Source organism: Schistocerca nitens, chromosome 3, assembly GCF_023898315.1.
Source record: "Schistocerca nitens isolate TAMUIC-IGC-003100 chromosome 3, iqSchNite1.1, whole genome shotgun sequence".
Classification (NCBI taxonomy): Eukaryota; Metazoa; Arthropoda; class Insecta; order Orthoptera; family Acrididae; genus Schistocerca; species Schistocerca nitens.
In genome coordinates, this window is record NC_064616.1 from 868120618 (window position 1) to 868148575 (window position 27958).

The 27958-nt window shown below is 43.4% G+C and overlaps 1 protein-coding gene and 1 non-coding gene across 2 annotated transcripts in view; one reads left to right on the forward strand and one right to left on the reverse strand.

The window, feature by feature from the left end:
• Nucleotides 1–27958, reverse strand: part of LOC126248907 (ephrin-B1) — a 569232-nt gene that overhangs the window by 491030 nt on the left and 50244 nt on the right. The window lies entirely within an intron of this gene.
• Nucleotides 5606–5680, forward strand: Trnat-cgu (transfer RNA threonine (anticodon CGU)). The gene has a single exon. It is a non-coding gene; the product is annotated as a tRNA-Thr (tRNA).

The window sequence follows — 27958 nt, forward strand, 5'->3', positions numbered from 1 at the left end:
AAGTTAGCAACACGTTTAAACAATAACGGAAGGACAAAATTAGAAATAATATATTATTATTTATTTTATCCTTTCGTAAAGTTTTCAACAGAAAAATGCGCAAGTAATAGAACTGAATTTGTATGATATAACATGTAAAATCACACAATGTACGACTGCTATACAAATAACAGGCAGCAGGTCTTTACTTGAGAAATAAATAATGCTAGCTGCGATCAAGTCAAGCAGGGTTAAGCTGTGGATGGCGGCCGTCAATGATGTTGTGTCAATGAGGCATTGTGCAGCAACGACCTGAACATCTCTACATCAAGTGTTTAAGACATTCTCGAGAATGTTTTGAAGCAGAGAAAAGTGTGTGCAATGTTTGTTCTGCACACTTCACTCCCAAACAAAAGGAACGACGGTGGATGCCTGCTGCGACTTGATTGAAATGCAAAACGAGGGCAGTTCTTTCCTGGAAAAAGTTATAACAGGTGACGAGACTTTGGTTATCAATGCGAATAAAAGTGCAGAATAACTGTGATGGTTGGCTAAGACCGAAAAGGGCGCACACGAGTTCAACGACAATATCCCAAAGAATGACTTCCGACAGGCTGATCGTATGAAATTTCTGTGCATTGTACTAAAAAAGGTGGGAAACTGTGTAGAACACCTGAAGGATTAAACCTCCCTCTTAAATTTTCTGTTTTTTTTTACTGAGCCAGTCTCGAAACTTTTTGGACCGGCAGGAGAATGCCAGAACAAGAACAAGAATCGCAGTGGCAGAAAAGGATAAAGTAGCTTCACCAGTCACTGTCCGATGAAAGTTTGAGCTAAATTCCTACATTTTCCGTCTACTCGGGCTTTATTGTTTGCTCGAAGCAGGCTAACAGAAGCAAACTGCACACGAACTCGTGTCTCCGGCGGCGTTCGGCGAAGTAATGCGTATAGCCGTGTCGCAGTATGGTAAGATGTACCACGCGATGGACTAGCACCTGCCTCGCAATATTTCTGTTCGGCAGGCTAAAGCAGAATGGATGTTACAGCAATGCAGTAAACGCCAAGAATTATCTTCTGGATAGCATCCGCGAGACGCACGAAAGGAACACGGAGGCGATGTGGCCAGAGCGGATATGCAGTAGCACGCACGGTACAAGTGGAGCAGCAAAAAGCGTACAAAGGGGAGCTGCAGTATTTCTGCCGCGTAACTTATGGTTGCTTCGGAAGTGTTAAGAACTGGCTGCGCTCTTTTCGTTCCGATAGCGTGCAGGATAAGCCAAGTTTCTCGCGGCCCGACATGGTCCGCCGTGGAGGAGTATTCCTCTCTGTCGGCCGCAGATAGCGGCAGTAGAGGGCAGCAGGGCGAGGCGTCTCCGCGCGGATAAATATCCCTACTTTGTTTCGCCACGAATCGATGTTTACGTGTCGCAGGAGCACTACTTTCCGCGTGGCATTCCCGCACTCCGCAAAAATGACTGAAAAGAAACCAAAGCAAATACTGAAATTTTACGAAAAAGGAAGAAAACCTGTTGCCACGCCAGGAGATAAAGAGCCTCCGACTGTGCAAGGAGTCCGGTTAGCTGTACTGATGCTAGACACAACGCACGTTCAAATTTTTCTGTTTGTATTTTATTTTGAGAAAGATACAACACGTACCGAACCTCACCCCATCTTCAGGTGGCAACACAGAACACATTAAGAGTTGATTTAATTATAAATGTGTGTGAATTCCTAAGGGACCAAACTGCTGAGGTCATCGGTCCATGGACTTACACACTACTTAAACTAACTTATGCTAAGAACAACACACACACACCCATGTCCGAGGGAGGACTCGAACCTCCGGCGGAGGGGCCGCGCAGTCCGTGACATGACGCCTCAATCCGCGCGGCCACTCCGCGCGACGATTTAATTATACCTAGAATTTACATTGAGAATAATTAAAACTAGTAATGTTCCGGAATTTACGGTATGGGCATAATTGGAAGACGCTGTAATCCGTTAACGTATTGTGAATGATGACTGAAAATGAGGTGCGGTTCGAAACGGATTGCAGTAGCTCAGAAACGTCATATATTCAGAACCATCTTGACACATTTAAAATATGTGCTATTGTTTCACACTAGCAAGCATTCCACTGCAGAATAAAAGCTTCATTTTTTATTTATATTTTCCGCATTTAGTAAGGAGTGGCACCTACATAAATGGGATTATTCTGTGGCTTAGTGGTTAATGTCAAACTACAACTGCAAATAGTTCGCGGCTCTATCCTTACTCAGTCCTTGGATTTTCTTTTTCTACTGCTAATCACGTCTTTCACCTTTGTCAACGATCTACAGACGTGAAAAATTTTGAGCTGCATCATGTTTCGCAGTTTATGTTAAACCGTAGTTCCCCTTATAACTGACAGGGTACGTCAGTTCAGAGGTCAATGGAACTCAAGAGCGTATCCCATACGGCTTTTACCAGTACAGTGTTACCGTGTTCATACTAACCTCCGGGCTGAGGACAACTTTATCTTATTGAAATATACGAATAACAGTAACCAGAAACTTATTACCTTTTTCACCAGCCGGCCGCTGTGGCCGAGCGGTTCTAGGCGTTTCAGTCCGGAACCGCGCTGCTACTACGGTCGCAGGTTCGAATCCTGCCTCGGTCATGGATGTGTGTGATGTCCTTAGGTTAGTTAGGTTTAAGTAGTTCTAAGTTCTAGGGGACTGATGACCTCAGAAGTTAAGTCCCATAGTGCTCAGAGCCATTTCAACCATTTGAACCAAATTATCGGTTGAACTATTCCGCCAACTCTGTCCGCCATACGTGGACTTGCCTTCTACGTTCATACGATGTAGAGAAGTAAACTGTTTGTGAAAGACGCACATTTTGACGCTGAAAAGGTTTCTTCGTTATCTTAAATGTATCAGCTGCAAAACCAGTGTGATTATTGCTCATATATTCGAACCAGCAATCAACCATTTAGGTCTCGCTCACCGATTGGCGGTGAGCAGATGAGTTCCTCATACACCGTTACGCACGAGATAATCATCGACGATGAAGCAAAATAAAGGAAAACATAACCCTGCAATTGCAAGGGCCGAATGATGGCTATTTCGTAAGTAACGGGATAGCAAAACGTGCCGCTGCGCTGTGACGCAGAGCAGATGTGGCTTACGGGCCGCACAACCAGTTTCCTCGGCCTTAGGAATACGTGTGTGATACTTCCGGAAAGAAATAATGAAACTGGTCACGTGGCAGACGAAATGCTCCTGCAGTGGCGCCATAATTAAAACGAGGAAGTCTGCGCAGAGGAGGCGGACGGAACGAGTCCTTTGTGCGAACACCGGTTAGACCTGTACACGTTGAGGCTGGCTGACGCAGACAATGCGAGAAAGTTAGCCTGCGATTTCTCGGCCAGCGCGGTAGCCGACACTCGTGTCGTGATACTCGTTTCACCTGATTTAGAAGCGTCGTAACTTTGTAACAGGCTGCCCATAGAAATCTGCTGCGAGATGGCGCTCCAGAATGTCGGCGTATTTCCACGAATACGATCGAGAGAAACTGGAAAATGGAAGGAAGGCTAAGTACACAATTCAGCTTGTACCTACAACAGAGAGTGTCATTTCATTTTTTGTTCTTACCGAAAGCAGGAAAAACGACAGTGCTTCACGGACTGAGTTTATTTCATAGGTAGTAATTAACTTAGGCAAAGAGGGTTGGCGACGCGTAGTCCGTAAACGTGACAGTTAATTCACTACGTAGCTTGCGGTGACGAATTGGCGCAAGACTGCGACGCGACTACCGACCGAATGTATTACGCAATGGTTATCGTTTAGATCTATTTGCCTTTAGTTGTGTATTGTGTACGGAACGTAACAAGTGGTTATACAGAGGAACCGATCTGAAACCGCCGCTGCACGAGATCTAGCTCTGACTCGTTTTTAATGCAGATTAGGTAACAGCGGTAGATATTAATCGAGAAATTTGCATTGTTCATGTGGACGAGCCAATGAAAGAATTGATGATTTACAGGAAGATGTAAATGTTTTGTGAAAAACGTAGGGTTGCTGACAGTAAAAAGCTAACCATGTTACCGAGAAAAGTGGCTGTCGAATAGGTGGAAAAGATTGATGCTCCGATAAGAGATAATAAGCGTTTCATGTTGACAACACCATTAAGAAAGGATGACTTGAAATAAACTTTGCCGGTCGGAGTGGCCGAGCGGTTCTAGGCGCTTCAGTCTGGAACCGCGCGACCGTTACGGTCGCAGGTTCGAATCCTGCCTCGGGCATGGATGTGTGTGATGTCCTTAGGCTAGTTAGGTTTAATTAGTTCTAAGTTCTAGGGGACTGATGACCTCAGATGTTAAGTCCCATAGTGCTCAGAGCCATTTGAAACATTTTTTTTAAAAAAATAAACTTTGACAACAGATCTACATCTATAAACATACTCCGCAAGCCACCGTACGTGTACGAATACAATTACAAGTGAAAAATGTAAACAGAAACTGCTCACGCGCAACAAGTGCCAACAATGGAGATAGTTGGTTGGTGGATTCAGGGGAGGGGATCAAACAACGAGGTCATCGGTCCCATCGGATTAGGGAAGGACGGGGAAGGAGGTCGTACGTTCCCTTTCAAACTAACTGTCCCGGCATTTGCCTGAAGCGATTTAGGGAAATCACGGGAAACCTAAATCGGGATGGCCGGACGCGGGTTTGAACCGTCGTCCTCCCGAATGCGAGTCAAGTGTGCTAACCACTGCGTCACCTCACGCGGTAATGGAGACAGTGATGCACAAAAAGCATTAACTAGTATGCAGGTGTATGTGTGTGTTTTTAAGGATATTTTGAATACAAATAAAAGCTACCTAGATGTTACTCAGCTATTGCCGAATGGGCTACAAAGCAAACTAACGCGCAGTTCGTCAAGAGACCCTGATGGGCGTTCTGCCATTCTAAATGAAAAGTTTTCTTATTGATGGAATTGTGCATTTTTTCACGGAAGTACAAATATTGTGTCTTACATGTGGAGAGGGCATCCTACGCCGACATCTGGGTAACGAGCAGAGTGACTATCGCCAAGAAAGTGCTTAAATTGTCGCATATCTATTTGCTTATTCCTGATGCACGAACTAGCTTTTATAAAGAATTTTGTTCATTTTTAATGTTGAAAAAATCATTTATATGAACGGGGCAAGCTGAAAATTTGAACCGGACAGGGATTCGAATCCGGGTCCCAGCTTACTAGGCAGCTAAGCTGACCACTCCTCCACCCGGACAAAGTACTCACCACAAAAGCGCGGTTACCCTGGCACGCCTCCCGTAAAACCCAAATTCTCAACTCATACCACACACTACTGATGTATATGAAGATGGTATTTGTTCTTTCGGACATGTCCAAAAGAACGGGGAACATCTTCATATAGGTAGGCTAAACAGCCAATGATCGTCTTCAGTGCGGAAGCACTCACATTGCCCGAACTCTTACGGGAATCCGTAGATTGACTGCCGCGAGTAATGAGCATAGTGGGCAGGGGCACTACAAATGTAGTGTGTGGACAGTAAGTTGCGAATGTGGTTCTCACGGGGAGCGTGCCAGAGATAAGTCCCTGCAGTCGCACTATTCTATTTGCCTTCGGTGGCTCAGACGGATAGAGCGTCTGCCACGTAAGCAGGGGATCCCGGGTTCGAGTCCCGGTCGGGGCACACATTAACAACTGTCCCAATTGATATTTATCAACGCCTACAAGCAGCTAAAGGCCTGGATTTAATTTTAATTTCGCTACTAATCTAGTGCGTCTGCTCTTTAGCGTTTATTACGAACGGCATCTCGCCGATTCCCGGAAGAGTCCACTTGGCGTGCATCTGTGATAATTAATACAGTCATGTCCGAAAGACGAAGTCCAATTCGATCCTGCAGCAATTATCACTCAAGACACATACGAATTTACGATATGCCACGAATAATGAGGCCACTGAGCAGGGGCACTACATCAGCATTTTGTGGTATAAGTGTGGTATAAGTTGAGAATTTGGGTCTCACTGGAGGCGTGCGAGGGTAATCCGCCCCGGGGATGGGGGATACTGCTTAGTGGGTATGAGACCCGGGTTCGAGTCCCCAAAGAACACAAATTTTCATTTTTTCCCATTGATATAATTCAATGCCCACTGGCACCTAATGTCTTTAATTACCTTGTGTTTTGAGTAATATTATGAACAACTCGTGCAAAACGACAAAATTTGTAGATACGTTATAAAAAGCAATGAGCGTGAGGAAAGCATTTTCGGCTGTCAATGGTCTATGGGCTACACGGCGTGTTAGTCGGCAACGTCGTAAGCCATAATGTTATCGCAGGCCTGCAACTCGATAATAACGCCAGCCATGAAGCTGACAGATTCTTCACGCTCGGTAACATATAGACGAATACTCGTAGCTAGTTGTTCAAAAAGCAAAAAGGTCGAACACGCAGTTCGCTTGCGGCTGCAAAGCACTGATTGATGAGTAAGGTCAGCGAAGACAACCGAGGCTCGTATGAAATGGCTGGCGCACAAGGAATGAACAAATGAACTGCTAGCGGACGGGTCGTGCTTCCAGAGCAGCATCGCGCTAAATTTCGCCGTGGGCAGGAAATAACGGCAAAGAGGGCAAACAAGAAAATTTTGCGAAGGGACACGCGTAACAAAAAAATTGTTCAAATGGCTCTGAGCACTATAGGACTTAACATCTGAGGTCATCAGTCCCCTAGAACTTAGAACTACTTAAACCTAACTAACCTAAGGCCAGCATACGCGTAACAGTTAATAGTGCTGCTGTACGTGACTCGTTAGCAAAAACGCGCTATTCTTTCTGTGTTGGTAATAACGATAAACTGCTGAATTTTAAATATTTGAATGAGTTTATTTAATCAAATTCCAAAAAGCGTCCGTGTATGTAGCAACAGACAACCATGAACATCCGCAGTTGGACCGTGACAAACAGAAACAGTGAGTGAACCAAATCGCCTTACAGTTTTTGGATGTCTATTAGAACATTTTGATCATGAGCCCAAGAAGGTAGTTAGCCAGATTCAAATATGTACATACAAATGTAATAACGTATGAAGTTGTGTTAGTTCTTGTACCGGGTAATCAAAAACAGTTTGGGAAGCTTGTAAAAGTGTTGCAGGGTAGGTTGTGCTGAGAAATAACAGTTAAGAAAAAAAAAAAAATATCAATAAGTTGCACCGTCTTTCTTCGATTTACTCCCAATCCATATTCTGTACCCATTAGACTGTTTATTCCATTCAGCAGATCCTGTAACTCTTCTTCACTTTCACAGACGATAGCAATCCCGTCACCGAATCCTACAGCTGATATCCTTTCACCCTAAATTTTAAACTTGCACTCGTCAGATCACTCACTGAAAAGTTTACATGTGGGTTACCGTTTTGTGTGAAATTCGAATGTCGTTTTATGCGGAATTTGAACGTAACCAGCCGGCCGAAGTGGCCGTGCGGTTAAAGGCGCTGCAGTCTGGAACCGCAAGACCGCTGCGGTCGCAGGTTCGAATCCTGCCTCGGGCATGGATGTTTGTGATGTCCTTAGGTTAGTTAGGTTTAACTAGTTCTAAGTTCTAGGGGACTAATGACCTCAGCAGTTGAGTCCCATAGTGCTCAGAGCCATTTGAACCATTTTTTGAACGTAACCTTCTTCAAATATACAAGGAATTCCCGAAAGTAAAGTCACAGTTAAATAGCATAACGATCTCTTGAACCTTCCAAAGCAAAAGGCATGTTGTATCATAAGACGTAAGGCTGCCACTGTGTCAGTAAAAGTTTCTGCCGGCCGAAGTGCCCGTGCGGTTAAAGGCGCTGCAGTCTGGAACCGCAAGACCGCTACGGTCGCAGGTTCGAATCCTGCCTCGGGCATGGATGTTTGTGATGTCCTTAGGTTAGTTAGGTTTAACTAGTTCTAAGTTCTAGGGGACTAATGACCTCAGCAGTTGAGTCCCATAGTGCTCAGAGCCATTTGAACCATTTTTTAAAAGTTTCTAATTGGCACTCTTGGATCGCAAAGTCTAGACTTAAAATAAAATGCCTAATTTTGCTAACTGGCAGTTAGGATGATACTGAATAGACCCTGCGATCCCACACTTCTGAGAAAATAACTGTTAAGTCTTTTCAGTTGACTGAGGATCGCACCCTGAACGTATGGTTTCGAGGTCTGATAAACTACTCGCCAAACTACAAAGGCTCGTATAACGATTTTAGCACTGCTCATGACGTAAGTTATAGCCGCATTTCTTTGACTAACTCTCCTGGTTTGGTCTTTACTTTGAGGATTCGTCTTTTTCGGCAGTGAAGCTGAGTCGTAAAATTAATAACGGTGGGCAAGCCGCACCGTATCGAAGATCAATTACAACTCTTGAGAAATCGAAGGTGTATCGTTGTTTCCTAGTCACTCAAATTTTATTTGTCGGTCTATGACGAGCTTAGATAGACTGAAAAGAAAAACCCGTGAGAACAGACGAATATAATCTTCATAAAAAACTGGAGTAAGTTCTTAAACTCTGGGACGTTTTTTGTCCAGCAGACCATGTTCTAGGAAAGGCGAATAACCAGGTATTGCTTTATTTCTGCTTGCAACCATTCTTGCATGCAAACATAAAAGCGTCGTGTTATTGTTCAGCAAGATGCTTAGCAAATCAAGATGACTCTAAAAGCTAAAACGATCAAAGTAAAGTTGTACACAGTTGTGTTTGGTCGGCACACAAGCGTTACAGAAACACATATCAGGTTCCAAAATGGATCATTTCCATATTGATTTTTCAATCTTAGTTTTCCAGTAGCAGACACTTCACATAACGTCGATCTCAAATTTACAACAATTTGTTTAACAGTGATCCAGTAACATAATACTCCAGGTATTGCTCAGACACTAATTACATCGGAATGATCACACATAGAGAAGCGTCTACATTTCTATTTGCGAATTTGTCCCGGGGTGGTGGAGGGTGGGAATACTACCGGTAGCAAATAAATTTCCCCATGCATCATGCGGTAGCTTTCTGGGGTATGGGTACAAACGTAGATAATAAAACGGTATTTAATCTCGGCTGTTTCTCAGTACTACTTCTGTATTTTACTTTTGCACAATCTCACTTGGTGCCTCTTAGGAGTACCTCAAATCCACATACTTCACGACAGCGGTATCTCGACAGTTGTCGCAATGATTAATGTGTAGTAGCCAATCAATGATTATTTTTAACTCATTGCATCAAGTACTCGGTCAGCTAGTCAAAGGCTGTGAAGTTGGCAGCCACGAGATAAATCCGGTCGTCTGTAATGCAAGCACATATTACAAGTAATAGGTTATTACTATTTAAAAGACTCCTGCCATCTCCTGAGTCCCCATAGTCCACGTCTAATTTTACAAGCGTATCGGCTGCAGTAAATATGTGCATATTTTGACGACTGATTTACAGCTTGGGCCGTCTTTTTTCCTGTTTGACAGTCTCACCCGTACAGACGCAGTTAGCCTACGAGGCGTACATATTTAGAGCGGCCGTCATACATCATGCATTGCCGTACGCTTTGACGAGGAGGAACGAATCACCAGCATGGCAGATATTAATGAAGCCTCTGAAGTTGTATTAACTAGATTATAATTTCATTGAAAAAAAAAAAGTGATCTTCCGGCGACTACAGCTGAACCATTAAGCGGGAATTAAGTGTTGTAAGACACAAGAAAACCTCTCTTGTTTGAAAGAGATGAACACGAGTCACTGCATGAAGTTGGTAGGAAGACTTTCATATAGTGTCTATGGTTATTAGACGTGCGTAGTACTGTATATAATGATCCTTAGACAGTAGAGGTCAAAATATTTGCTACCTGGAAGTCATGGCCAGTGTGGATGTACTTAACAACCTCTAAATTTATCGCAAATGAGAGAAGGATCATTCTACATCTACATTTACATTTATAATCCGCAAGCCACCCAACGGTGTGTGGCGGAGGGCACTTTACGTGCCACTGTCATTACCTCCCTTTCCTGTTCCAGTCGCGTATGGTTCGCGGGAAGAACGACTGTCGGAAAGCCTCCGTGCGCGCTCGAATCTATCTAATTTTACATTCGTGATCTCCTCGGGAGGTATGAGTAGGGGGAAGCAATATATTCGATACCTCATCCAGAAACCCTCCCTCTCGAAACCTGGACAGCAAGCTACACCGCGATGCAGAGCGCCTCTCTTGCAGAGTCTGCCACTTGAGTTTGCTAAACATCTCCGTAACGCTATCACGCTTACCAAATAACCCTGTGACGAAACGCGCCGCTCTTCTTTGGATCTTCTCTATCTCCTCTGTCAACCCGACCTGGTACGGATCCCACACTGATGAGCAATACTCAAGTATAGGTCGAACGAGTGTTTTGTAAGCCTCCTCCTTTGTTGATGGACTACATTTTCTAAGGACTCTCCCAACGAATCTCAACCTGGCACTCACCTTACCAACAATTAGTTTTATATGATCATTACGCTTCAAATCGTTCCGTACGCATACTCCCAGATATTTTACAGAAGTAACTGCTACCAGTGTTTGTTCCGCTATCATATAATCATACAGTAAAGGATACTTCTTTCTATGTATTCGCAATACATTACATTTGTCTATGTTAAGGGTCAGTTGCCACTCCCTGCACCAAGTGCCTATCCGCTGCAGATCTTCCTGCATTTCGCTGCAATTTTCTAATGCTGCAACTTCTTTGTATTCTTGTATTAGACGAGGACGGATAAGGGGATCGGACGTTGTGTTTCTTCTTTCATTTTGTGAAGGAACATTGCATTTGTAGTGTCCTGCTTGACCAAGAGCATTTAAGGATTGTGGTAGGGAAGGAAGGATTGTGGTAGGGAAGGCGCACGGTCGACTTCGGTTTATTGGGAGAATTTTAGGAAAGTGTGGTTCATCTGTAAAGGCGACTGCATATAGGACGCTAGTGCGGCCTATTCTTGAGTACTGCTCAAGTGTTTGGGATCCGTACCAGGTCGGATTGAAGAAAGACATCGAAGCAGTTCAGAGGAGGGCTGCTAGATTTGTTACCGGTAGGTTCGAACAACGCGTAAGTGTTACGGAGGTGCTTCAGGAACTCAAATGGGAATCCCTGGAGGGAAGGCGGCGTTCTTTCCGTGAAACACTACAGAGAAAATTTAGGGACTCGGCATCCGAAGCTAACTGCAGAACGATCGTACAGCCGCCAGCACACATATTGCGTAAGACCCAAGAAGATACGAGAAATTGGGGCTTATACGAAGGCATACAGACGATCGTTTTTCTCTCGTTCTGTCTGCGAGTGGAACTGGAAAGAAGACAACTAGTAGTGGTACAGAGTGCTCTCCGCCACGAACCGTACGGTGGCTTGCAGAGTATGTATGTAGATATAGGTTGCAGGGTTAGGTTTCTAGTGGTTTCGCTAAATCTCTTAAGATGAATGCCAGGAAGTTTTTCCCCTTAGGACATGGCCGATTCCTTCCCTGCGACCTGGTACTTCATGACGTTAAACCGTAATATTCCGTCGTTCCGAAAGTCAGTGCCGTGTCTTATCCACTGCGAGATTTGTCTCGTTGCAAAGCGCAGTAGATCTGCTTTCTGGGATTCTAGCAACTCATGACGAATAAATTATTGAACTAATTGTTAACAAACAACAGACAAAAAGTTTAAAGTAGTTCTAGCCAAACTTGAACACGAAGCACCATTTCTAACGTCTTGGACGTCGACCATTTACTTAAGAGACAGAGCCTATATTTAGAGCTGCAGTCATAGATCATGCATAACCGTTCCTTTGAGCTAAACAGAAGAATCGTCTTCACGACAGTTATTAATGAATCGTTTCAGAAATCCGTAATTGCAACGGCAGAAGCATCCTTTTTCCCCCATTTGTTATTCGACTCCGAACCACATACAGCACTAATGAATATACCTGTTTACGTTACTTTACCAAACATCTCATACTCAGAAGTTTGCGTATGATCAATTCGTAATGAAAAGAATTAGTGCATCTACATCTACATGGGATACTCTGCAAATCACATTCAAGTGCCTGCCAGAGGGTTCATCGAACCACCTTCACAATTCTCTGTTATTCCAATCTCGTATAGCGCGCGGAAAGAATGAACACTTATATCTTTCCGTACGAGCTCTGATTTCCCTTATTTTATCGTGGTGATCGCTCCTCCCTATGTAGGTCGGTTTCAACAAAATATTTTCGCATTCGGAAGAGAAAGTTGGTGATTGGAATTTCGTTAGAAGAATCCGTTGCATCGAAAAAAGCCTTTCTTTTAATGATTTCCAGCCCAAATCCTGTATCATTTCTGTGACACTCTCTCCCATATTTCGCGATAATACAAAAGGTGTTGCCTTTCTTTGAACTTTTTCGATGTACTCCGTCAGTCCTATCTGGTAAGGGTCCCAAACCGCGCAGCAGTATTCTAAAAGAGGACGGACAAGCGTAGTGTTGGCAGTCTCTTTAGTAGATCTGTTACATTTTCTAAGTTTGCTGCCAATAAAACGCAGTCTTTGGTTAGCCTTCCCCACAACATTTTCTGTGTGTTCCTTCCAATTTAAGTTATTCGTAATTGCAATACCTAGGTATTTAGTTGAATTTACGGCTTTTACATTAGACTGATTTATCTTATCGTGTAACCGAAGTTTAACGAGTTCCTTTTAGCCCTCCTGTGAATGACCTCACAATTTTCGTTATTTTCGGTTAACTGCCACTTTTCACACCATTCAGATATCTTTTCTAAATCGTTTTGCAATTTGTTTTAATCTTCTGATGACTTTATTAGTCGATAAACGACAGCGTCATCTGCAAACAACCGAAGACGGCTGCTCAGATTGTCTCCAAAATCGTTTATATAGATAAGGAACAGCAAAGGCCCTGTAACACTACCTTGGGGAACGCCAAAAATCACTTCTGTTTTACTCGATGACTTTCCGTCAATTACTACGAACTGTGACCTCTCTGACGGGAAATCACAAATCCAGTCACATAAACTGAACGATATTCCGCAAGCACGCAGTTTCACTACGAGCCGCTTGAGTGGTACAGTGTCAAAAGCCTTCCGGAAATCCAGAAATACGGAATCGATCTGAAATCCCTTGTCAATAGCACTCAACACTTCATGTGAATAAATAGCTAGTTGTGTTTCACAGGAACGATGTTTGCTAAAAAAAATGTTGGCGATTCGTAGCTCGTCCCTTGGCGTACTTCTCTTAGACTGTGAGAGAGTGCTCGCCGATATTACTGTCGTACTAAGGAAGCGTTTGGTTCGATACTCGCCTCTATTATCCCGACTGCAGCAAGCTCAGCTTCCGATGATGCCTCAATCGGTGAGTCCTTTCACGAAGCTTGTCAACAGCCAAGCAAAATGGCCTCCCGTCGACAGAAGGTTGAACGCACCTAAAAAAACGGAACTCCACACCATTTAGCGGCGGACATGCAAATTTGCAGAAAAAGGACTACTACGAAGACAAAGTTCGATCGCCTCCTGGGTCCAAGCTGCCAGGCACGCAATTTGACGGACAAAAACGTGGAATGTCTGTAAGCTCAAGTGCAACTCCGTACCTAGTTTCACACGTAAGGGCTGCTGTGAATAAAGGTACTGTCGGGCTTCATGTGAGCTGGTATTTACATTTCACTCAGCAACACGATATTGCTTCGTGCAAAAAAATCCACTTTACGGAATTCGTGTAAATGGCGGTTCAATTCCACGTCCGATAACAAAGATTTAGATTTCCTGTGGCTTCTCTACATCTCTTAAGATAAATGACGGGGTGGTTTCGTCAAAACAGACATGGCTGATTTCTTTCACAGTTCTTCCCCAATACGAGTCCCTGCTGCTTCTCTGATGATCTCGTCGTCGACGGGACTTTTAAACTGTACTCTTCCTTGCTTCCGCTACTAGGCACGGTCAAATTGTCTTCCTCCGGCTTTTACACAGACTAAGCAGGATGTATCCATACCCCTGTCGGCACCTTGCAGAACCTTGCTGACTCTTCCTGCACGGGCCACTGCGATCTGCACTGCAAAATTTTGTTATTCAGGCTTTTAACACGTGATCACATTAATATGACACGACAGTGTATCCCCACACTTGAGTAGAACGTACAGAAGTGCATACAATCGTGTGAAACTCTAAGAAAAGTCCTTTTTTGGGATGTTGCAATTGCGAGTCACATTGGCTTTAATGGCGGCTACATCGTCGAAGCATTGACCCTTCATGAGAATTTCTACAGTGTTCGTTTTGTGGTAGAATCGTATTGATAACACGGAATCTCGTCACCCGTGTCTTGTTGTTCCAGAACATAATTCTGGAGAATGTCTTGAAAACGTGATTTAGACACATTGCTCTATTGCGATTTGTGACACAATAACGCTGAAATACCACAGTAGCACGCCCAATACTTAACACTATCTGCTCACAATTGACTGGCCGAATGCACATCTTCTGCTGTTTACAGTTGCCACCGTAGTTACAGTGTTCATTACGCTTGTATGCCTGGAACAAAATAAGTCTGGGATAGCGTATACTCCGTTTGGTCCTATTTACTATAAGACCTCCCATTTTAGCACCGTGAACTAAGCAGTTAGGTCGTCTTGAATTTCTGATAGAGATTATGCTATTAGATGGTGTACATATAGCTGGTTTCTGTGGGTTTTCTGTGAAACAGTTCATGAGCAGTCTGAAGAGATTTCTCTCTTTCGATAATGACACACGAAGCTGATGAAATGCGAAAACCTTAACGATTATTCTTTTACAAAAATGTATAAGAACAGACAGCATTTTGATCCACCAGCGCCGGCCGGTGTGGCCGAGCGGTTCTAGGCGCTTCAGTCTGGAACCGCTACGGTCGCAGGCTCGAATCCTGCCTCGGGCATGGATGTGTATGATGTCCTTAGGTTAGTTAGGTTTAATTAGTTCTAAGTTCTAGGGGACTGATGACCTCAGAAGTTAAGTCCCATAGTGCTCAGAGCCATTTGAACCAAGACTGAAAATTTGTACCGGACTGGGATTCGAACCCGGGTCTCCTGCTTACTAGGCAGATGCAATGAACAATATGCCATCCGGACACAGTGTTCATCGCAATGCACGGACTACCTAGCACGCCTCCCGCCATACCCAAATTCTCAACATAATGTTTTGATCCAGTAGCCACTAACAATTGCCAACGGCCTTGCCACAGTGGTAACACCGGACCCCGCGAGATTACCGAAGTTAAGCGCTGTCGGGCTGGGTAAGCACTTGAATGGGTGACCATCCGATCTGCCGAGCGCTGTTGGCAAGCGGGGTGCACTCATCGCTTGTGAGACAAACTGAGGAGCTACTTGATTGAGAGGTAGAGGCTCCGGTCTCGTACACTGGCATACGGCGGGGCGTCAGGTGCGCTGAGCACATGCCCCTCCATATCTGCTTTAAGTTACGCCTGTGGGCTGAGGATGACACGGTGGCAGGTCGGTACCGTTGGGCCTGCATGACCTGTTCGGGCGAAGTTTAGTTTAGTTTTAGCCACTAAGAATTAAGACACAAAGAACTTACAGACTTTGGCTGCAAGTGGGCGTTGATTTAAATCAACGGGGAGGGTTGAAAATTTGTGCCGGACTGATCTTAATTCATAGTGGTGGCTGGACCATAATGGTGTCTGTTCTTTTGGACGTGCACTGTGTCCGAATAGCGCAGTGGTCAGCGCATCTGACTACTAAGCAGGAAGCCCGGGTCCCAATCCCGGTCTGATACGAATTTTCAACCTTCCCCATTGATTTAAATAAATGCCTACTTGCAGCCAATGTCTGTAATTCCTTTGTATAGTAATCAATATGACGTATTCAGAATGAGATTTTCACTCTGCAGCGGAGTGTGCGCTGATATGAAACTTGCTGGCAGATTAAAACTGTGTGCCTTTCGCGGGCAAGTGCTCTACCAACTGAGCTACCCAAGCACGACTCACGCCTCGTCCTCACAGCTTTACTTCCGCCAGTACCTCGTCTCCTACTTTCCAAACTTCACAGAAGTTCTCGTGCGAACCTTGCTGAATTAGCACTCCTGGAAGAAAGGATATGGCGGAGACATGGCTTAGCCACAGCCTGGAGGATGTTTCCAGAATGACGTATTTAATATGACGTATTTTAATAAGATTTAATTTCTGTTGCGCAAAATAGGTATCACAGACCCTGGTAAACAGTATACGTGCAGGAAAGAGAGTAGTTGGGTTGATTTGGGGGAGGAGACCAAACTGTGAGGTCATCGGTCTCATCGGATTAGGGAAGGAAGTCGGCCGTGCCCTTTCAAAGGAACCATCCCAGCATTTGCCTGAAGCGATTTCGGGAAATCACGGAAAACCTAAATCAGCATGGCCGGACGCGGGATTGAATCGTCGTCTTCCCGAATGCGAGTCCAGTGTGCGCCGCCTCGCTCGGTGAACAAAGTAGTGCTGGAGGAAAACCTGAGCGGCGGTGTTACACTTTGGTGAAAACGGCGTGAGAAATTAATAGCCGGCGACGACAGACGGCAGAAGCTGGCGAGCCGCCACGCGCCGGCGGGCAGAATGGACGCTTTCGTCAGCGCCTTCCGGCAGGCGTCACTCCGGCCGGCCTGTGTAAATGAGCGGACAGCGGCGTTCTGTGCGCCGCCGATAACCTGTCACACAACGCCCGCAATCGGAATGCGCGGATCACAATACGCGGCCGTCGGCCGGCCGCCGTCTTGCGGCGACTTCATTAGCCGCCGGCCGCCACAAAAAGTGCCGCATTTTATCCATTTACTCGGGCCAGCGCTCCCCTTCATTTCGGAAAGGGCGCTGCTGACCGGCACAATGAACATGTAAATCAGGAAGAGAATGGACCGCCACCGCGTGTGAAGCGTCGTTCCCCGTGGCTGCGCAGCGCGCCCGATAGCCGCGCGGCAAATTGGGGCACCCGCACAATGGTTATGGCGCTGTACGTCCGAATGAACAGCGCGGAAAGGCCTCCTTATTCGGTCAGTTCCGACACGGGATAATTCGAAAGAATCTGTTGTTGCTGGAAAGCGGGGAATATTCCTGGTCACTGCAGAGGTTACAGGACAATAAACATTTGTAGATTTGATAATATGTACAGTTCGAATAAAAAAAGACAACCGTTTAAAAGTGTTTCCCATTTACAACAGAGTTAAAATTTCTACCATTCTTAGAAGGGAAACTCCCCATCGTACACCCCTCTGATTTAATGGTAAGTTGGTCCATTGGATAGCCCGTCAAAAACTGAACACAGATCAAGCATGAAAACATGAAGGTGTTCTGAACTGTGGGAAAAAGGAGAAAAATGAAACAGTGACGATCCAAATTTAATAACTGTCGCGTCGTGGTTCTGTGGTCACGGTGTTGGGCACCGACATGCGAGAACCGGGTTCAAATCTCCCTCATTCCTTTTCTTTCTTTCTTTCTTTTTTTTTTTCTTCACAAAATTACGAACTTTCCGTTCGGTCATTGACGTGTCCGTTCGCTGTACTTAAATTTCTGTCAGTGTCGTTGCGTAATACCACTTTGCAACAGCGGCATGTAACGAAGGGACTTTCAGACGGAGGTTCGAGTCCTCCCTCGCCCATGGGTGTGTGTGTTTGTCCCTAGGATAATTTCGGTTAAGTAGAGTGTAAGCTTACGGACTGATGACCTTAGTAGTTAAATCCCATAAAATTTCACACGCATTTGAACATTTGAACTTTCAGGCGCACTTACCTTCTATTTGTTCTTCAGTCCGGAACCGCGCGACTGCTACGGCCGCAGGTACGTATCGTGCCTCGGGCATGGATGTGTGTGATGTCCTTAGGTTAGTTAGGTTGAAGTAGTTCTAAGTTCTAGGGGACTGATAACCTCAGAAGTCCCATAGTGCTCAGAGCCATGTTATCCCTCTTCCGTTCCGTTTCGGAAGTTTTGACTCTTGATTTCCTTCGTAGTAACATAGTTCACACCCGTTTATTTTTTGGTTTTCATTTCTGTGAGAGGTCTATGCGACATCTCACCTGCTCTCACTATTCATCATAGAATACGAGTCAGCCGGCCGCGGTAGCCGAGCGGTTCTAGGCGCTTCAGTCCGGATCCGCGCGACTGCTACAGTCGCAGGTACGAACCGTGCCTCGGGCATGGATGTGTGTGATGTCCTTAGGTTAGTTAGGTTGAAGTAGTTCTAAGTTCTAGGGGACTGATAATCTCAGAAGTCCCGTAGTGCTCAGAGCCATTTGAACCATTTTGTACTTTTGTGAGGGGGAAAAAAATGGGGGATCGAGTGAGATTTGAACCCGGCTCGCCCCCGTGGCAGTCCAACAGCCTGACCAAACAAACACGACACGATGATCATCAACATTACTCAACACAGACAAATTCAGACCGTTCACTGCTTCAATTTTTCTTCTTTTTCTCACAGTTCAGTACACCTTCTTCCTGTTTTCATGCCTGATTTGTGTTCAGCTTCTGACGAGCTATCCAATACGCCACCTTACCGCTAAATCTGTGCGATGGGAAGTTTACTTTGTTAGACACAAAGGAAAGCTTTCTAAAATAACCAAAATCACCGACAAAATGAGAATTTGCCTCCAGATAAGAGTCACGAACCTTGGCAGACAGCCAAAAATCTACGCCGACATCGCAATTTGCTTCCCAGAGACGGGCATTCCTCTCTGAGATACAAGGTATGAAGACACCTATCCACAGCAGTGACATTTGGTGACTGACTAAACCGGTGTGCACTAGCAACTGATGAAAGAAGAGGAAATCTCTGCACTAATTTTTACAATTCGTGATTTGTGTACAGTGTTTAACTCTATCCCTATTACTCAATTATTTACAACCAGGGGATCCACACGAAATCTTCGCACTTTTACAGTTTTAAGTAATGACAGTATTTGGGGTAGGTGTCGTCGATAGGACAAAGGTAGTTGTAGGAATGTAGAAAATAAATATATTTAAAAATGAACCGAACGACGTGAAATAATAATCATGAATTTTGTGATACATCCTTGTACATACATTTCCATGCATTATTGCTTGTAATTTCTAACTTTCGACCGTCATATTTGCATTTACCTGTCGTTGAAGAGAAGTTCAGTGAGAAAGACGAATATAAAATAGATAGAAGAAAAGAAATGCGAAATTTATAGGTTCTCCAACATAGTGTTCGATTCTTACCTGGTATATAACTAAGGCCACAATAGCCTTTAACTGTAGTTAGAGATTTTAATTGCACCTCGTACTTTATATGCACGTTAGGCCATAGTAGCAATAGGCAAGAATATTTGTTTAGAAAAGTCAATTTGTACGACGAGCAGAAATAATGGTCTACTGTAATGATCACTGTTATTATCTATGACAGTGCTGTACACAAATTATCCAGTTAGTAAGTACTTTAAAACAAATGAAACGATATTTGCAATCAGGTAATATGAAAACGGAGTGTCTTATTTGTTATTAATAAGTTAGCTTCGGACAATACAGATATGAAGCTGGGCATCCATGATACCCTTTGCCAATGGTAGTTAAAAGTCCCTTATATGTTAAAACTTTGCCGGCCGGGGTGGCCGAGCGGTTCTAGGCGCTACAGTCTGGAACCGCGCGACCGCTACTGTAGCTGGTTCGAATCATGCCTCGGGAATGGATGTTTGTGATGTCCTTAGGTTAGTTTGCTTAGGATAATGTAAGTTAAGTAGTGTGTAAGCTTAGGGACTGATGACCTTAGCAGTTAAGTCCCATAAGATTTCACACACATTTGAACATTTAGTTTGCTTAGGGCAAAATCGGTACTGAAGAGATTTCTTATTTTGTCTGTCGCCCTTTGCTTGCAACACATTTGTGTAACACAAATTTACGTATTGTATTTTCTCATTTTACAATAAAACTCATTAATACGATTTGTTTGAATGTTGTCTAGCGATCCGAGAAAGCAGGTTTCCTAGACACCCCAAATTTGACGACTTGGCGGGATTTAACAATTATATAACGCAGCTATTATATTCATGAAGAAACATGTATTACAGGGTACTGAAGATGCTTTACGAATGCTTACGGCACAAAACAAACAGCTATTATTTATCTGCATAGACGGACTACATCTCTTAGAGTATAGTAGCAACTAAGAAAGGACGGAAAGCATAACGCAATGGCGATTCTACTTACTGGACAGCAAATTTTCTTGAGGGCAACAATTTCTATCGTTCTGACTTTTACACTCGAATACGACTCAGGTGCTCCGAATGAATAAACAAAACGGCACAGACTGCCTAATAGAACAGCGGGGGTATTTACGAGCCGTCAGTAAAAACTGCGCCCTAATGCTCACTCTCCTCGCATTCTTCTTTCTCTTTTTGTGAAACTTTTTTTGGTGAGTGCTTCGGATTACAAAGAGTACGTGTTATTACAAGGATAAACGTTTCCTGAATGAGCCGCTGCCCGTAACCGTTTAGTAACTGACCCGATGCCTGATTCATTAATCACATGTAAATGTGAAACGTCTCTTTATACACTTGATAATAGTACGTCCGTATAATAACTCGTGTAATTAAAGCACTGAAAGAAACTATTTGGTTTCTCCTTTTGGCGCGCAGTGAGACTGAGCCGAACCTAAGTGTCTCCCGCCGGGAGAGGGCGCGTTGATAGGCGCATTATCTAGCCCGTTATCACCAGCGGCCTGCCACCACCGTGACCAATTTCACTCGCCTGCTCCTCAATGAATGACCGATAGCCGTGGCGCACGCTATTAAGCTCGAAACAAGGGGCGCTCGCTAAGCCTCCGCGGCCAACAATCGGCGAGTTTGCCAGGCGCACATTTCGCCAGTTCCTGCACTGGGCCCACCGCTGCACTCTCAAATCCGATCATTTCTCTTTCAGCCCTTCAAACGTGTAAAGGGGCATAATCAATGCATTCCGGCAACGATATCGCACCCCGGCAAGAAAAGTGACACAAGTCGAAAAACGGCAATTTTTAATTTATGTCTGAAACATACGTGTGGAATTCCCCAACGCGCACGAATAGCATAATGGAATTTACTGCCGGCAATACTTACTTGAAATTTAAAAGGAAGCTTATGCTATTTCAATATAAGTTTTATAGAATAGTCAAGTTTTCTCAAGTACTGCATTTTTGTGTCACTGTTCTCGCCGGGGTGCGATATGCTCCAACCTAGTGCATGGAAATAAATATTTTGCGACCAAACAGACAACCGAGGCAAAATCATACTTTACGAACTTTTTGAAGTTCGACATTATCATTAAAATTTCGTAGTTAAAGGCAGCAAAAAAGTTGAAAATATTATTCCCGCCAGAAAGTTTCATGATATAACCGCGTAAGATTGTCCATCCGAAAGAAAAACAGAATTCAACTTTGTCATCTTTTCTTCTCTGACTTTTTTTACTCAAAGTAAAATTTCGACTTGAGACATGAAATAATCAAAGACATGAAATACTTAAAATGTAATCTTCTTATTAGAGACTTTTTATTAGCTCAGACGCAATAAATACATATATAGACGAGCGGTTTCGACAATTTAAATTGCCATCTTCAAATCATCTACATATGAAGGGCATATTTCAATAGTGGTACAAGTCCATATTTGTTCATTCTGAGATACAGAGTCCTAAAGATAAATGAGCGCTGAAAAATCTGCAGCTGAGATATCAGAAATATTCAAGAATATATTCTTTAATATTTCTGGTATCTCAACTGCAGATTTTTCAGCGTTCATTTAACTTTAGGGCTCTGTATCTCAGAATGAACAAAAATGGACTTGTACCACTATTGAAATAAGCCTTTCATATATCAACCATTGTACATCTCCAAGAAGTGAACTGTCATCTAGTCATAAATATATTTCGGAGCAGCTCCTTGAAGAAGACACACCAGTGTAACGTCATATATCAGACGATAAAATCATACTTGTGCTAAAGAAAATTATGTTAAAATATATTTGGTTCACGGGATATTGGTTCAAATGGCTCTGAGAGAGAAAAAAAAAAAAAAAAAAAAAGGCAATACTGACCCTACGACTTATTTTAGAAGCTAGATTAAGAAAAGGCAAACCTACATTTCTACCATTTGTAGACTTAGAGAAAGCTTTTGACAATGTTGACTGGAATACTCTCTTTCAAATTCTGAGGGTGGCGGGGGTAAAATACAAATAAAATGGCTCTGAGCACTATGGGACTTAACAGCTGTGGTCATCAGTCCCCTAGAACTTAGAACTACTTAAACCTAACTAACCTAAGGACATCACACACATCCATGCCCGAGGCAGGATTCGAACCTGCGACCGTAGCCACAGCGGCCGGCTCCGGAGGGCGCTACCATCACCCGGATCCATAACAATCCATGTATAAATATTTGCTATTGGCTCAAATGGCTGGCTCTGAGCACTATGGGACTTAACATTTATGGTCAGCAGTCCCCTAGAACTTAGAACTACTTAAACCTAACTAACCAGAGCGGCCGGCACGGGATATTGCTTGGTGTGTCTGTATTGACAGCTGACGGCAGAATGTTTAGCCCAAGGGTGGTTTTTATTATACCGGGTGATCAAAAAGTCAGTATAAACTTGAAAACTGAGTAAATCACGGAATAATGTAGATAGAGAGGTACAAATTGACACACATGCTTGGAATGACATGGGGTTTTATTAGAACCAACAAAATACAAAAGTTCAAAAAATGTCCGACAGATGGCGCTTCATCTGATCAGAATAGCAATAATTAGCATAACAAAGTAAGACAAAGCAAAGATGATGTTCTTTACAGGGAATGCTCAATATGTCCACCATTATTCCTCAACAATAGTTGTAGTCGAGGAATAATGTTGTTAACAGCACTGTAAAGCATGTCCGGAGTTATGGTGAGGCATTGGCATCGGATGTTGTCTTTCAGCATCCCTAGAGATGTCGGTCGATCACGATACACTTGCGACTTCAGGTAACCCCAAAGCCAATAATCGCACGGACTGAGGTCTGGGGACCTGGGAGGCCAAGCATGACGAAAGTGGCGGCTGAGCTCACGATCATCACCAAACGCGGGCAAGAGATCTTTCACGCGTCTAGCAATTTTTTTTTTTTGGTTCTAATAAAACCCCATGTCATTCCCAGCATGTGTGTCAGTTTTTACCTCTCTATCTACATTATTCCGTGGTTTATTAAGTTTTCAAATTTATACTGACTTTTTGATCATCCGGTATATGACGTTGCACTGGTGCGTCTTCTTCAACGATTTGCTCCCATATGTGTCCATGGGTAGATGCCAATGTAGTACATGGAATGGCACAATGGTTCATGTATGCAGATGATCTGAAGATGGCAATTTAAACTTCCGAAACTAGTCGTCTATGTACGTATTTATTGCGATCTGGGCAAATAAAATTTTTCTCGTATGAAGATAACATTTTTCAATTTCAATGAGCGCTCTCCTGCTGACAATGTAAAAGACACGAGAAAATAGTGTATAATTAGTGGAATTTGTTGCAACACACAACTCATTTTAATGTAAGAAGCTATTGACTGGACTGATAAGTGTTGCTACAAGGGTATTAATGCTACTTACTGAACATCAAAAACCGTGTGCCGGTTCATGGAGCGAAGTGGGCTGGTCGGCCTTGTTGCCAAGATGATCGGCGAAGCCAGAGGATGCCCATTGTTTTAGTTGTTTATTGTAGCTCGACAGTCTGCGGAAGTTCGCCGAGCTGTCAATACAACAGCTACACTTCCAGTGCAGGCGTGATGATTACAGCCTTGTGGCGCTCCGACACTCAACTTAATGTTCTTAGAAAAAGAAATGCACGAGCCGACGTGGTATACGAATAGGTATTTGTTCTAATGTTATTTCGTTAATCACTTCGCCATCAATTTTATCTTCAGTTGTGACATATCACGCTGTTTATTATATTTTTTTTTTCGTGAACCCAGCAGGGCAGAGACAGGTTTATTCAGCAGAGTTTCGTCACTGAGGCACGGTGTAGTAAGTCGCAGAGAAAAGATTATTTCATGTTTCATCGTACAAGGTGAGTGGTAATGCTTAGGTTCAACAGTAAATGCGGTGAAAAATTACTGATATGCGAATTGTTTTTCTAAAAAAAGAATATGCTAGTAAATCCACTCGATAACAACAAATTAGCCCTTTAGAGATAATAATTTGCGAAGAGCACTATACGATGCTTGACTCGATTTATACAGGAGAAAGGTTACAGCTAAATTCGCAGTGGTATTACCAGCGAACTCAAACGAATTTCTTTTTGACCCTGTATTAGAGCTATATTCCGGTGACGGAACGTGTTTCAGTTTTAATTACATAGCCAGATGAATCCACGATAACAGCAAAGCCCGTTTCTACCATATCCATTTGTTTGCATCCACTTTAAAAACTATATTACCTTCACTAGCAGCACGGCATTCACGAGAAATGTTCCCAAATAATACTTTCTGCACAAAAATAGGAAAAAGGGCATTTAAACTTACGTGGATCCAGGCAGAAGGTTGCACTGTATTACAGCAAGCGCAGTGTCTAAATTAACTGTGGCCCAACAGCGGCAGCTCTTGCCAGGAAAGTTGCAAACTACTTTGCGCTGTAACATCTTCTAGCAGCAATAATTCGAGCTGTTCAGCGTGATTTAACACAGTGGGTTATAGTAAGTCTATGATGCATGCATCATAGCTCGTTACTCCTAAGTACAAGCGTTTCTTATACACCTTACATATTATTCATAACTGACGAAGTAACGCTGTACTTATCTCACCGTATTTGTACATCTGATGCACTGTACGCTTTAAAATTTCGTCTTTTATGATGTAAGATTTGCATGCCGTAGCTCCTCATTAAGAAGTAGTGAACCGTGGATAGTTTATTGTAATACTTCGGAGTCAGTGCAGAAATGCAACTTCTTTGAACGTTATATCTAATCTTACAGGCAGCAGCAAGATCAATGAAGAAAGAAGATGGGAATATTAGTGTTCAATGTTCCGTCGATGTCGAGGTCACTGGTGACAGCACAAGCTAGGATAGAGCAAGGAATTAAAAGAAATCGTATGTGTACTTCCCGAACGAATCATCCATGGATTCTCTTCTGAAATCAATTTTGGGAAAAATATAGACATGGATGCCCACAGGGGAATTCAAATCCCGCTCCTCCCGAAAACGGGTCTAGTGTTTTCAGCATTGCTAGATATTAAAGAAAGAAGGTCAGAAAACTTTTAAGCGGGATTGGGGAACGAGGACTTGTTGCACAACGCTTCCCATTGTTTTCTTCGGTAGGTGTGGTATACGCCAGAAAACATCATGAGGGCATCTCTGGGAAAGAACCAGACATGTCGCTTAAGAATTTGGGCTAATAAGGCTGCACAACCTTGTGCAGTGTAAGACAGTAGCTGTATCCAATAATACTGTAGTCTTCTTATATCGTTTAGCTGTTTTGAGGTGCTGGAATCTCACAAATTAAAAAAATACATTAAGAAAACGGTCAGAAGCCCTTTTTCTCGCGCACACACATCTCGACACACGCAGTCGCGAGGAACGAATTGATGAATTTTTCTACATCAATCATGGCTCACATATTCACTGTGAACGAAACGTGTGAATGACAGATGAGGTTGCCTGAACAGTGCGACCCTTGCGCTAAGCTACCGTGTTGGCTTCTGGCTGTCTCGTGTGTACTTCTCGCGGCTTTTTGTCACGTGCTTAGCGATACAAAAAGAGCTGGCGGCGTCACGTCCGCCTGTTTCCGAACTAAACAAAATACGCACGCCAGTCACAGAAATAGTCTAAACTGGAACTGAAACACGGGAGGGCAAAAACGCTTTGAGCTGTAACTGGTGACTGCTGTGCAATTTCAGAGCTTCGCTGTACGCTTCAGCAACAAAAGCACGTCTGTTATCTCGAAGCATATTGTACGCAATAAGTTTCTACTATCAGTTTGCAGCACACACAAATTCAGACACCACTGATGCAGCGCCTAGAATCATGGGTGTGGTCTACCACACGCAAAATAACTTGTTTTCTATCACTTTTCACAAAGACAGAGGACAGGAACATTATTTCGAATTGAAGGATGCCCACATCGTTGGCACAGTCAGGACTTAAAAGATTAATTTATAAATGTTTATTAAAAGATATTATAGTGTAAAATAAATTTTTCAGTCGCTATACAGGGCGGTCAGAAAAAGTCTGAATAGCTTGTAAGGGTACTGGGGTGGAGGTTGTGCTGTGAAATAAGGGAAATGACTTAATATTCATACGTTGCGCTGTTTCCGATTTAATCAGGTGCTGCGCGCGTAAAATTCAAGCACATACACGAGTAGTACTAGTTTAAATGCTCATTACCAGTTAAAATGTACCTTTTCAGGAAGTCACAAATTTAAGCTAGGTGGGCAAAAGCTACGTTTGTTCGATTTGAGGAAATCAAACGAAGAACACGTTTGACGACACTGTCTCTGGCGGGCTGCTTGAATTTGCGAGCGCGATGACCTGATCGTCTAACTTCAAAGCTAGATTAAATCGGAAACGGCGCAACGTATCGATTTTTTCCTTTATTTCTCAGCACAACCTATCCTGCCACAACCTTACAAGCTTTTCAGACTGTTTCTGACCACCCTATATAGTAGAAGTCCACAAGCTAGCCGCGAGGTCTTAGGCGCCTTGTCACGGTCCGTGCGACTCCCCCGTCGGAGGTTCGAGTCCACCCTCGGGCCAGGGTGTGTGTGTTGTTCATAGTGTAAGTAAGTTTAAGTTAGATTAAGTAATGTGTAGGCTTAGGGACCGATGACCTCAGCAGTTTGGTCCCATAAGACCTTACTAAAAATTTCCAAATTTTCCACAAGCTATAAAAAGTCTACTACAACAATGAAATAAAATAGGCTGATTGAATTTTCTCAGTTTGAGAGTCTTGAGGGGCGATCAGTTTTAATTGTTAAAAACCATTCAAAAGCCGACATCGCATAAAATATTTCTCTATTTAAGACAACCGGTTTCTTTGCTGTCATCTTTATGTCTTAAACATATTTTTGTTGTAAAATACGTTGTAAATGAGGTGCAGCGTAAAATGAACATGTTTTACAACAAAAAAATGCTAAGACCTGAAGATGTCAGCAAAGACTGTTCAAACCGAATGTCTTAAGTAAAGAAACATTCCATACCATCTTGGCTTATGAATGGTTTTTAACTTTAAAAAAAGCAGAGCTAGTTTAACTTATGAGACAACAGGTACTCAGAACCTTAACTGGAAAATCCCTAGAATGTAGCCCTTTGCCAGCAGCTGTGGCCGAGCGGTTCTAGGCGCTTCAGTCTGGAACCGCGCTGCTGCTACGGTCGCAGGTTCGAATCCTGCCTCGGGCATCGATGTGTGTGATGTCTTTAGATTAGTTAGGTTTACGTAGTTCTAAGTCTAGGGGACTGATGACCTCAGTTGTTAAGTCCCATAGTGCTTAGAGCCATTTGAACCATTTTTGAAGCCCTTTGCTTTAGCTACATTTGCAGTATGCAGGATTTATGCTATTGGTAATTTAAAATTGCATAAACTGGTTTATTCTGCATATTTCCATTCGCCAGTGCCTTAAGGAATTTTACTGGGGGAAAGTCAACTTTCAAGGAAAGTATTTTCTGGATATTAGCTATATAACATCCCACAGAGGTATCCCTGAAACATTGGTATTTAGGCAACTGATTCACATTGCATGTATTCATTAATGCCCTTTGTTGCTGCCGATGTTTCACGTTTCCAAAATTAAAAAAAATTGTGCAAACTATGAATATAATACTAGCAGCGAGCCGGCCATTGTGGCCGAGCGGTTCTAGGCGCTTCAGTCTGGAACCGCGTTGCTGCTACGGTCTCAGGTTGGAATCCTGCCTCGGGCATGGATGTGTGTGCTGTCCATAGGTTAGTTAGGTTTAAGTAGTTCTAAGTCCAGGGGACTGATGATATCAGATGTTAAGTCCCATAGGGCTCAGAGCCATGTGAACCATTTT